Source organism: Balaenoptera borealis, assembly GCF_965194805.1.
Source record: "Balaenoptera borealis genome assembly, chromosome: 7".
Taxonomy (NCBI): domain Eukaryota; kingdom Metazoa; phylum Chordata; class Mammalia; order Artiodactyla; family Balaenopteridae; genus Balaenoptera; species Balaenoptera borealis.
Window position 1 is genome coordinate 111,024,419 of NC_138864.1, and position 13,144 is coordinate 111,037,562.

Consider the following 13,144-nt stretch of genomic DNA (forward strand, 5'->3'; position numbering starts at 1 on the left):
TGTGATTCTGTGAAAGGAAGTAATCTCAGCTTCCCCATGTGGGGCGTGGGAAGCCAAAAAGGTCCATGTTAACATAGCTTGATGTTAAACCTTAGAAACACCAGATTGTGTAAGATTGAACCACTGTGTCTCAAGAACAGAAAGCAATATGTTTTGTCCTCCTTACAACTTCTCAAGGGTAGAAACTGTGTCTCAGAGCTCAAAGCTGAGCACACCCTTGATGTTTTCATTTTAACTGCTAGAAAAGGAATGAAAAAGTATCTAAAAAGAGAATAATAGAAGTGATCAAGTTGCTAGAAAACAGAGACAATGAGAAAAACAATTATTCTGGAAAAGAGATGGCTGAAAGATAACTTCATTATACATTTCCAGGAAATTAAGGAATAGGGTCTGAAGTAAAAATGGGAAACCTTTTTCTATCAAGGACCAATGACCAATTATTTCAAAAATAATTTGAAAACTTTGGAACACATAAACTTTATTCAATAAGTATAGCACAAATGTTTTTTAAAAGCATTAGTTCAGAAGTGTTAAACAGTTAAAGGCAAAGAAAAAATGATATGAAGAAGGAATAAAGGAGATGGGAGATTTGAATGCATGAATGGAGGGACAGAAAACAGAATAGAAAAAAGCAAAAGAACAGCAAGAACATGAAAGAAACGGAATCAGCTCTGAAGTTAGTATTAGAGTGAACTGTTAGAAGATTATTAGAAGGAAAAAGCTTGTATTATTTGGACTGTGAACTTCAAAGAAAGTTATTTTTTATCATTGTCTCTTGAAAAGTTATTATTGCTTGATTAACCATGATTTCCAGCCCAGAGAGGGAGCAGATGTGGATGAAATAAACCAGAGTAAATTATGCCCTGAAACACAGGCCCCACGGGCAGAGTTTAGGAGACCTTTGAATGCTCACTTACTTATGATCTCATGCTGATTGTGTAGCTGTCCTGGGGGTCAACAGGGGGTGAGGAAAGCAGATGGAAGGAGGGGGCTTCTGAGATTATGTATTCTGCTTTAGAAATCTTCTTAAAATATTACTTTTTATTTGTACTCTTATTTTTGCACTTTTTAGTATTTAAAATATTACTTTTAGCTGATGATAAAATTGTACATGTTTATTCTTAGAAATGTATTCACCTACTAAGGATAGTTTGGACTCAGTATCGGGTCTGAGCAGACTCTGCCTAAGTAGGTATCCTTGAGAGGTTTTCAACTTTATAACGACCTCACATCAGGGAACCTGTCACAAGTAGTAGTCAGAATTAGCCATTTTATCTCCCAGACTCACCCTACTCCACCAAAAAAAAAAAAAAAAAAAAAAAAAAAAGTCAGAAAGAGCTGACTCCCTTTTGCTAGTTGCAAAATAAACAGCTCTGAAAAGGGACCAGATGCCCCTTTTCCTAGTTTCCTTTGACTCTTGCAAATGTAGGGCTGCTTGGGTTGGTTTGTTAGTGACGATTGGAAGGAGTCCTCTCGTTCGGTGGGCCATCAAAGTCTAATATTTAATAATGTAGTCTCTTATTTTGGTAGCACAGCCTCCCAGATTTCTGTTCTGTCCATCCTAAAAGAGCTCCACAAGGCAAATAGGACACAGCCTCCATAGCAAGCCACTGAGTGATTCACACAGTCCAACCTGGCTTCAGCTGTTCTCAAAAAGAGAAAGATGCTCTCTGAGTTATGGTCAGCTTTGTAATTGCACCGTTTACCTGTTGTGTTCACGTCACTGAGAGCCCCTAGTACAGCTGATGTCTAATTCATGTCTTCCAGCACCTCTGTTATTCTGGCAAAGACCTCTTGTACCATGCCCATTAATACCTCTCATGTGCTCAGTTCCGTTTTATAGGTTGTACCTTCTCAGTTCCTTTCAGGGTGATTATTCCAGCCAGTGAGTGATTTAAGTGACTGTTAGCATTTTGACGATCAGTACAAAACCCAAGTGAACTGTAATCACTACTTATGTTGTCTTTGTAAAAACAGAGCATCCAGCAAACCTGGTTTATTCTGCTAACAACGTGCCTCGCTCACCCACACGCGTCTATTCTTTGAATTCCCAGGAGAGATGCCCACTGATGTTTATAATTTGAACAAAGCAGGGAATGGGTTACTTTGATTGCTCCATGTCAGTGTGACTTTAGAAAGGGAATAAAGGACAGCTCTTTATTATTCTTTTGAAAAGTGAACCAAATGATTACCTCAACAAAGGTGTTGCCAAGTCTGGAGACTCGATAGCATGAAGAAAATGCCAGCCTTTTGTCTAGCACTCATAGAGACTCAGGATGGGGAAAAGTCAAGAAAAGAAGCATAGAAGTTTCTTTTTTCGTCCACATCCTTTAACTATTTGGTATGGTAAATGCCATGCTTTATTATAATTAAGAAGCTACGGGCTTCCCTGGTGGTGCAGTGGTTGAGAATCCGCCTGCCAGTGCAGGGGACACGGGTTCGAGCCCTGGTCTGGGAACATCCCACATGCCGCGGAGCAGCTGGACCCGTGAGCCACAACTACTGAGCCTGCGCGTCCGGAGCCTGTGCTCCACAACAAGAGAGGCCACGATAGTGAGAGGCCCGCGCACCGCGATGAAGAGTGGCCCCCGCTTGCCGCAACTAGAGAAAGCCCTCGCACAGAAACGAAGACCCAACACGGCCAAAAATAAATAAATAAATAAATAAATAAATAAATAAATAAATTTATTTATTTAAAAAAAAAAAAGAAGCTACTAATGGAATGGAATGGAGGAAGTTTGCAGAAAATTATTTTCATAGTAGAAAATCTCTTTAGATATTAATAGCAGTATTCTCCTCCACCTGAAATATTTCATGTCATAGTGAAGAGAGTATTGCATTTTAGTGGCAGAGCATGGCTGGCCACTTGCCCAGGAGATGAGTTGACCATTTTTTCCAAGACGGTTTTTCCATCTCTTTTAGTATTTGCCTAAGCATCACTCTGTGTTCTTTACATTTAAAAGAGTCTCCTCGCCTCATGTAGATCCTGACTACACCAAAGGCACTGCTCTTACCTTCACAGTCCATGGTTCCTGCTCCATTTCTCCTGGTATTCCCCTGCTCAGCCTTCCTTAAACCTGTTCTACTTAAGATTCTTTCTGTTCAAAGTCGCAGCCCAATTAAAAGACAAAGCATCGATTTATAAAACTGGTAAATCAAAAGACTTCAGGTGTGACTGGATCCAGAGGTTCACAAGATAATACCATGTTACAGACATGTTTACACACCTGCTCTCTCTCCCCCACTTTCTCTATTTTTGGTGTATTCCCTTTATTGCTTTCCATCTCAGGTAAGACCTTTTCATATGGCAACATCCTTGGCTACCAGCAGCCCCAAGATTATTTGATCCCAGACAAAAAAAGCATTTTTGCCAAGAGCTCCTGAAACAGTCCTAGAGAAGACTTGGATTGACCTAACTTGACCTCCTCTCATGGGTCTCTCAGGTTCTCTCTGTATATGCCTTGTTTTCTGACTCTTCACCCCCAACTCACGACTCAGTCTCCCACTCCCACTTCTAGAATCTCTTTATGTTCAGGGTCTGTTTTAACAAATATGCTTTCAGTGCAAGGAAGTTGAGCAGGATCATATGTAGCATTGGGCATTCAGGATCTAGGTTTATACATATTTTCTCTCATTGATCACAATTTCAATCTTGTAGTAAAGGCACAGAATAGTATCTGTAGTATCTGCTGTTTGTAACAATCCTAAATGAGAGTCTGAGATTAACTGTTATGGTTAAGAAAATTCTCAGCAAATTGTGACCTAGATAAAAATTAAGAGTGTATTCAGTTGGAACACTAATGATTTTCTTTTGTATCTTATCCTTTTGTTTTAAGGATGTGTTGCCTTTAAAAATAGAGTACAGAGAACTTGAAGGGGGCTCCAGAGCTTGTTTTGACTGCATTTGCTTCCTCAAGGGGGCGCCTCCTTTCTCGGATTCTGTAAAAAAAAAAATCTCCAGAATTAGAGAATCTAAAACTTCCTTGATTATATATTCTGCTCTTTAAGTAACCTTACCATCAAGGAGGTCATCTGTTTTTTATTAAAGTCCCTTTGCTTCAGTCTAAACCTCTTTCTTCTGTCCTATTCTTCAGAAATTAAATGTTGAATATTTTTTCTGTGAAATACTTTAATGTGTCTGAAAACACTTCCCTGGTCTCTACCTGCCCATCTCTGGATATAGTAAAAACTTTTGGCCTGAGGGTCCCACCCAGCCTCTGAGTCCAGGGCAACCAAATCTAGCAGAAGTAGGAGCCCAGATCAGGCCCAAGTTCGCTTACACTCTCTCGGATGGTGGTTTGACTGTTAGCCTTTGTGAATGTGGCCCATGTTGCAAGTTCCTTCAACACCAGTTTTATGCCCTTCTGGCTCCCTCAGCTCCTGTTACCGCAGTTCTTGCTGTGCCCACGTGCATTGATAATAAAAAGTCATACCGTAATCTTTTTTTTTTTTTTTTTTTTTGCAAAACCACAGGGTCAAATAAATCTCATAATTTTGGTTCCTGGAATTGGTTCATGAATTGCAGTATTAGTTATGCAGTTATTTATATACTTCTTTTTTTTTTTTTATTGTGGTAAGATATACGTAACATCAAACATATCATTTTAACTGTTTTTAAGTGTGCAGTACAGTAGAGTCGTGGGAACTCTGTATTTATTACTATGCAACAGATCTCTGGAACTTTTTCATCTCACATAACTTAAACTCTGTACCCACTGAACAATAAATACCCTATTTCCCCCTCTCCCCCAACCCCTGGCAACCACTTTCCACTTTCCATTTCTATGAGTTTGACTACTTTTAGATGCCCCCTTATAAGTGGAAGCGTGCAGTATTTGTCTTTCTGTGACTGGCTTACTTCATGTAGCCTAATGTCCTCAAAGTGTTATAGCATATGACCGGATTTCCTTCTTTTTTAAGGCTGAATAATATTCTGTTGTATGGATATACGACATTTTCTTTATCCAGGCATCTGTCAGTGGACATTCAGATTTCACCCACCTCTTGGCTATTGTGAATAATGCTGCAGTGACACGTAAGTGTGCAAATTATACTTCTTTCTTAAAGCAGAACTATTACTAGGGATCTTAGAAATCATCTGGTCTAACTCAGATATTCTGCACATGGAGGAATCAAGGCTTCAGAGTGGTCACTCTGCATGTCTCTGCCTGAACTGGTATGGAAACAAGCCCTCAAAATGCCACTTTAATTTTCTCTCTACTACATCATTGTCTTGACCATTACCAAGGTTAAGTACTGGCAGTGATAACAGTTCCATTCATACCCTATTCCTATTAAACCATCCAGGAAGGTCATCATTTTTTTTTTTTTTAATGAAAGCACTTTAATGCCTACATTCAACTTGTGATCATTTCTGATCATCGTCTTGTGTGTAACCAGACTTTCTATGCTTTAAATATATGGAACTATTGCACATAATCCTTTTTGAATTTCATCTTAGTTGTAATAAAATATCTTATTAATTTTTCTCCCTCTTTTTTTATTCTACAAATATTTTCAAAGTTAGAAACTCTACCTGTCTTGTTATCATGTTACAGAATATCTTCTAGCTACTGCACTCTCCTATGGCAGCAGCCACTAACCTTGTGTGGCTATTTACATTTAAATTAATTAAAATTAACTGAAATATAAAATTCATTTGCTTAGTCACACTAGCCACATTTCAGATGTTCAGTGACCACTGTATTAGCGAGGTTGTAGAACATTTCCATCAGCACAGAAAGTTCTGTTGGATTGTGCTATAGATCAACACTTAGGTCGCTACTGATAAAGTTCTAAAATAATGCCAGTTCATACAGTTAGCTTTTTGAAACATACTTGAAATGTCCACCTAGTTATATCAAGACATGGATAAATACTTCACTTGTTCAGTCTCCAAATCCCCTGACAGAGAAGTATGTGTTAGGCCTGGCTTTGTCCAAAATTTTTTCTATTGATGCTAAAAGGAAAAGAGTTTAGTGGTCAAATACACTTGAGACACATTAGGTTAAAGAACATTAAATATAGTTCCTGCATACAATAAAACTTTTAAAGTCTTTTTATGTCAACGGAGTAATTACAGCAATGCAGTGTTTCCCAAACTTCTTTATCAATGGAATTCTCTCACCCCAGAGCATCTTACAGGACTTTTCTTTTATGGAACAACTTCTGGTAAACACTGTCCTATGCTATATTTATATAATTTGTTCAGAATCGTTTATTTCTCCCAGCATAGGCACAAGATAGGGCATATGCTTCACTACTGCAGGAATGTAATTTCATATTATTGGCAGATTTGCACACCATCAGATGACTTCTGTTGCAATTTGGTTATTTCATTACTTGATTGAATTATTTTTAGAAATGTTCAAGTCAACCAATATGAAATGACTATGGCTTCTTTTTTGCTTGTTTCAAACCTGGCTGCTGTCCAATCATTACACTTCCCTCACAATTCTCAAAGATTCCAGCTACTAATGTAATTCCACACCTCAGTTCACTGATGAATGTTAATATGTCCAGAGATTGATTTTTTTAAGAAAAAATTTTGATTTAGAATACTTCCAGATTTTGCGTAAAGTTGCAAAGGTAGTACAGAATTCCTATGTATCTCATACCCAGTTTTCCCAGTTGTTAACATCTTACGTTTGTCGCAACAGATGAACCAATACTGATACATTATTATTAACTAAGGTCTATATTCAAATTTCCTTAGTTTTTATCTGATGTCCTTTTTCTGTTCCAAGATCCCATCTCTAGGATATCATAATACATTTAGTCATTGTCTCTTTAGGCTCATTTAGACTGTGAGAGTTTCCTAGACTTTCCTTGTTTATGATGACCTTAACAGTTTAAAGGAATACTGGTCAGATATTTTGCAGAATGTCCTTCAGTATGGATTTGCCTAATCTCTTTTCATGATTAGACAGGGCTCGTGGGTTTGGGGAAGGAAAACCACAAAGATAAAAGCATTCTCATCGCATCTATCAAGGATAACTCCTGTCAATGTGACTTATCACTAGTGATGTTCTGGGATTGATTTTTAGGCCTCCAATTCATGTAGTCCCCTCTAGACAGTTCCTTCTGAACTCTAGATCGACTTTCCACTTTCCCACCACAAATTGCTTTTGTCTCTCTTTCTAGTGACCATTTTTTAACATGATGAATGCATCTATTATAAGCCCAACGTTTGGACAAGTTGAATAGCTGCTTAAAAAAATAGTCGTCCTCCACCTTAAACAATTATGCAGTTGATAAAGATTATAATCTTGTGGGTCTGAAAGGCCTACGGAAGGAGATGTTTTTTCTGCCCTGAGCCACTCGATTCGGGCCTGCAGCTACTTCTTAGTTGCCACATGTGCTAAACAATCCTTAGTAAATGTATACAAACATATTACTTTCAGACAAAGCCATGCTGAGATTAAAAGAGCTATCTGAATTTTTCTTCACCAAAAAATAAAGTTTTACTTTAACCCATTTACATTAGGTCCTTCTAATGTGCAGTGTTGACTCAAAACCCATTTACAAGTGAAACTTATTTCCTGACAAATGTCCTTTTAGAGTAGCAATTCTCAAAGTTAGCTGCATGTCAATTGTAATCAGTTGGGGAGTTTTAAAAAATACTGATGCTGGGCCCCACTCCCAGAGATTTTCATTTAATCATTCCAAGGTGTGGCCTGGGCATCCCCAAACCATTCACATCAGAGGTTGAGAACCACTGTCCTAAAGGATTGGTTCTCATCCTTGGCTTATATTAGGATGACCTATTGAGCTTCCGGTCAGACTCTCTGCGGGAGATGCCCAGAGTACCGTGCTTTTAAAAGTCTCCTCAGGCAATTTCAACAAACAGCCAAGGTGGAGAACCACTGATTTTTGAGCCCTCCAGAATTTCTTCTTTAATTTCTAGAGCTCTTATATTTGGGAAATGCTTTATAGTTATTTTGCCAGTTCTAGTCTCAGAAGTTTGGGGTTAACATGACTTCCCATTTTACAGACAAGAACACCAGGCTCAGAGTGTTGTAATTCGTGTCTATACTAGAGTCAGGACAGCTGCCCACTTCTGCTTAGCAGTTCCTAGTTAGCCAAACTGTCCCCCAGATCTGATTAAAAATAAAAACCTTCCTCTTACCTTTTTCAAATCAGTGAAATGAGAAGGGCACAGGAATCGGTGTCTCTCTTAACACAAAAGGCTGTGATTGCCAAACCAATTGAATGAATGTAGAAGTGTTTACAAGTCAATTATATCACTGAAAGTAAAGGTGGACAAGGTCCAGGTGTCTGTACACCCCCCATCCCTCGAGTATATGGTTTTGTCGCCAGCCAGGAGGCCTTTATACATTGCCAACTATGATTCAACATTTTCTAGAAGGTGGAATAGGTATTGAATATGAATAGAGCTCTCTATCATGGGCTTTTTCTGCCCTAATGGCAAATGGAAGATAAAATGCAGACGCCCCCCCTTGCTGTTTGTTTTTCTGCCTTGACACAAATGAGAATAAAAATGTCCCTAGACAAGATCTCCTGGGACATTGTCCCGTTTCAGATTTGCTTTTGTCAAACCATTAAGCCAGAATTTTTCTGTCATGGTTTCATCTGATTATTTTTAATTAAAACTCTGTGTATGGTAATTTCTCTCCTGCTCCGGTATTTACAAGTTTCAAATATTTGTAGACTGTTTATCAGACAGCTCCTCCTCAGCAGTTGCTTAGCCTAACTCTACATACTTAGTGTCTCGAATCCTCTTTTCCAGGTTGGGCTTTCTCTGCCATCATCATTTTTTGGTCTTATCCGTTGTCATTTTCTTCAGCTGACTCTCATTCTGTGGTTTCACTCTTATCATTCCTCTTCCTCAGTTGGTGACAACTTCCAAATTCATTGTCATTGGTTAGTTTCATGAACATACTGTTTCCTAAGAAAATTACATTACCACTGGAATTATGCCTTGTTCAGGGCTTTCCCACCTACTGTCCAATCTGGAATTTGTTTTGATCTTATCTCATTGACACAACTTCTACTTTTGTGTGAGCCTTTATCACTTTTTTGAAAAGTGTCCAAATATACTTCCATGTTGTACCAGTTTCCGAATTAATCATATGTTTTGTAGGAATGAAAACACTAAACGACAATTTTATGATGATTCAGTTTTGTTCATTTTCAGTCTTAATTGTACTCTATCGTTACTTATAAGCTGCTTGAAATTTATCTTAATGAAGAAAGAATTGTGTGGAAAATCCCTGTGCTCAGGGTGTTCACCTGGTTGTTCTTAGGAACTTTCTGAGACCCGTGTTGTCACAAACAATGGAGATGCTGGTAATTCTCTCACTTTATAAGGAAAAACATCTGGACCCCTCCAGCTCCTTCTCCACATTGATGTACTCTGCACTGTTACTACTGATTATCATCTAAGCTTCAGGCTGACCCATGGGGTTCCCATGTTCCTTTCTTCTTAGCACATCTTAAGTCCTGATAACACGGGTTAGTCCCCTTTTTAAGCATTTCTTAGTTTTTTTCCCTTTCCTCTCATTGAATACCCTCACAGGGCTCCTAGATCGTGGTCATTTTGCCTCCCTCTAAACCTCTGTGTTCTTCTTTTAATTCATAGACTCTTTCCCATGCTTCTCCCTTAGTCTTGGAGGCTTATAGTACATATTTGACTTTGAAGTCAAGTACACTTGGGGACAAATGAGGCAAGTTATTGTATCACCAGAGGGAAATTATTTCACCTTTCTGAACTAAATAGGTCTTCTTACTTGTTAAATAGATATGATGGTGCATCCTCATTGGGTTGGTGTAACCATTACATGAGATGATGACCCTGGAGTTCTAAGCATGAGACACAGAGTGGGAACTCAATATGGGGCTGCTGGGGTTACTACTATGAATCCTATCACTGGGGCTCTCACTCACTGCACTGCTCCCCGAATACTGGGTCTTCACCTTCTCCCACCCCTTCAGGGTTCTCTTTTATCTCAAGTCTGGTGGTTGCTTTTGAAACCCCGTTAACACCTGTCCTTATTGTTTTTCAAAACTATGAAAAGAGGGTTCCGATGTTGTTGAAAAACATGCCAGAACCAAATACAGTTCCTTCTTGTCAATCAGCTGGTCATCTCTCGGGTCCATTGTCCTGTGCCGAGTACTGATTTGAAAACAGCACCCTACCTCCCTCAGCAAGGAGGTGATTATCAGTTGCGCAGCTATGGAGGGCTAGTGCTGTGGGCGTTCTGATGTAATTTTGGAGTTCTCAGTATCTACTCGTAAAGAATTATGTGGCTGTTTCTTTGAAAATGCCAACATTTGTATCCAGAAGGGAAATATTTTATGAAAATATGGTAATATCATGGATGGCTTAAATGTGGTGACTGGGAGCTTCCAGATGAATGATTGTATCTTCAAACAAAACTCTAAAATGGAAACAGGAAGAAGAAATAGGAATGAAAATCTCTGGGGAAAGGGGGAGGCAGAAGAAGGTGGAAAGCAAGAGAGGGCTTTAAAATGGCATGCTGAAATAGCAGAGCCAGATGGAGGAGAGGGTGGAAGTGCAGAATTACCCAGGTTGACACCCTGAGCGGAGGTGAGGAGCAGTGGCTACTAGGGCAGCAGGTTTTGAACGAGAAATCGGAGGGGACCGACTTGGCCGCCAAACAGAAAAAGAATCTCTTATAATGAATGAGAAGTAAGTGAAAGATTGTACCTGAAGGCACTGATTGTGCTATTAAATCTTAGCTCTTATCTGGAAAAGCCCTCAGATAGTTGGGTACTTTAAAATGTGAGATAAGCCCCCTTACCAACATGAAGCCATGACTTCATGAACTTCTCACTAGAAAAAGAATGTGTCTTTTAATTTCTTCACCCTCGAAACTAAGCGTGGGTATACTACAAATGCAGGGGACCAGGAAAGATGAATCCTGATGGGGGAAACAGAGGATGGAGGGCTGGCCTGGACTGAATGGAAGAAATCTCTATCGCTTTGTGGGATTGGATTTAGAAAAATGTTCCAAAACATTTTTGGATGTAAACTGAATCTGCTCTTTCAGACAGCTTACTTATCATAATCAGCAGTACACAAAGACCCTTTGCAGTCTGCCAGCCCCCGGGAAAGTGTAGCAAAGGGACGGTATGCGCAAATGTGTGTGCATGTGACAGTCCCAGAGGATGCCACGATGCTGACAATGGCACTCAACATTTAGACGGCATTTCATACTTTTTCAAGAACCTTTATAATCATTAATTCTTAATCTTTTATCCCTGCTTCAAGCTGCAGTTAATAGCCTTTATTCTCTCAGTTTTACAAAGCATGATCATGAAACAGAAGTTTGGCCATTGGCCCAAGGTCAAAGTGAGACGCTGACAAAATCTAGATTGAACCGTACTGTTCTCAGAGTGCAGACCACAGTGTCTAGAAAAACAACATAATCGCCTGTTGCTAGTGTGCCTCAGAACACCAAACTAGCGCACCTCTGTTTCCCTCCCGGGGATAATGCTATTCTTTAGTTGTCTGCCAAAATCACAACAGCAAGATAAATGCCATGCTGCATCCCCGAATGCGTCTATGAATGACACTGGATGCACTTTAAAGGGGGTGGTCTTGACCTTCACCTGCTGTAAGAAACCGAAGCTGGAAAACCTCCACCTCCCTGCCAAGGATCTATTTTGAAACCAAATTTTATAGTCGCGTATTTAGGGAAAGGTTCTCATTTACTTTATTATCCTAAATTCAATATTGTAATTTATATCCACTCTTATAAACTATACAATAAAAATGTAAAAGAACTCCCTTCTTCTTCATACGAGGTACAGGAATATATCAGGTATAGGTCTCCAAGGCACAGTGTTGTTTATGAATAGCAGTTAATTCTGTGTACTAACATCTTTGAGGTCTGGTCGTTGAATCCTAGGTGAATTTGACTGGAGTTCTTAACTAACAACGTAATCCAATTTTTATGAAAGGAAGAATAATGAGGACTTTTCCGTAAGACTAATGGAAAACCTAAATGTTTTTCTAGAAACCAAGAATATCTGATCAGATTCTTCAAGGAAGCAAAAATCCTGTAAATGTCAGAAAGGTGTTACATTCTGGAAAACCCCTTTGGTCAAATTCATCTAAAGAAGGTGCTACTTGTAGGTGACTTTTCAGCAAGTCTGTCAAAAGCTTCTTGCTACAGATAAAAATTCAATAACCTTTCACTGTGGATGTGCCACAATTATCACTCATTTAAAAACAGTCCCTCTAATAGAGTATTTTATCATGCTGGACAGTCTCTGCATTGTTCATTATTTAGTGTTTGCTGAGCTGACGGCACTTCTACAGCACTTCTCTTATCTCTACTTCTTCAGAATTGGATTTTATATTTCTGAACCAGCCAGATATGACAAGTCATTTTCTTCCCTCTTGTCTTTTAAGAAACGCAAACTTGATTTCTTTTTTTTTCAACAATCACCACTTAAAGTTATTGGAAATGTCTGTATTAACTAGCATTGGGATATGCAGTGGAAGACTATTGCATTTTAACTGCAATTGGGGTTTCCTCTCTTCTTTTTCTTTCTTTTTATTTTCCAGTATTTGTGTATTCTGTATCTCTTTGGAACCTCATTCTTCGAAAACACACAGTGTATGGCAAAGATGAGGTATTATGAAGCCTGATGTTGCTAGAAGACAAGGTATTATTGGAATTATTGTATTCCTGAACCTCAGGAAAGGTGGTGATAAGCTATGCAAGTGGGTCTCTGTATATAAAGATTGTCTTTATATGAGAAACTTACTGAAAGGAAAATGATGAAGTCATTAGCCTAACACCTGGGGTGGGGGGATTGCCAGTTCAAACAATATCTCTTTCTATATATAGCTCATTATTGAGAATCTTAACATTTTAAGTCTGAAAAAATTCAGCTACCTGTGATTCCAAGTGAATGATTTTTAAAAGATCCATGACACATACTTTTAGGTGTTTACATTTTATCCCAGATTTTATCTTGGCCACTTTCGTGGAATAGTTCTATTTTCAAATTAAGATCAAGCCTCTTCTCTTTATAATGAGGAATCTCTGGGAGATTTGGGTGAGGCAGCCCGAACAAAGGATCAGAATAAAGTGGCCACATATGCTCTGACTTTATTGGAAACTCTCTCCTTGGGCCTACTGAGGACCTG

The 13,144-nt window shown here is 38.9% G+C and overlaps 1 protein-coding gene across 1 annotated transcript in view; it reads left to right on the forward strand.

Moving 5' to 3' along the window:
* The window catches only part of EXOC4 (exocyst complex component 4), an 816,004-nt gene that overhangs the window by 696,688 nt on the left and 106,172 nt on the right, over positions 1–13,144 (forward strand). The window lies entirely within an intron of this gene.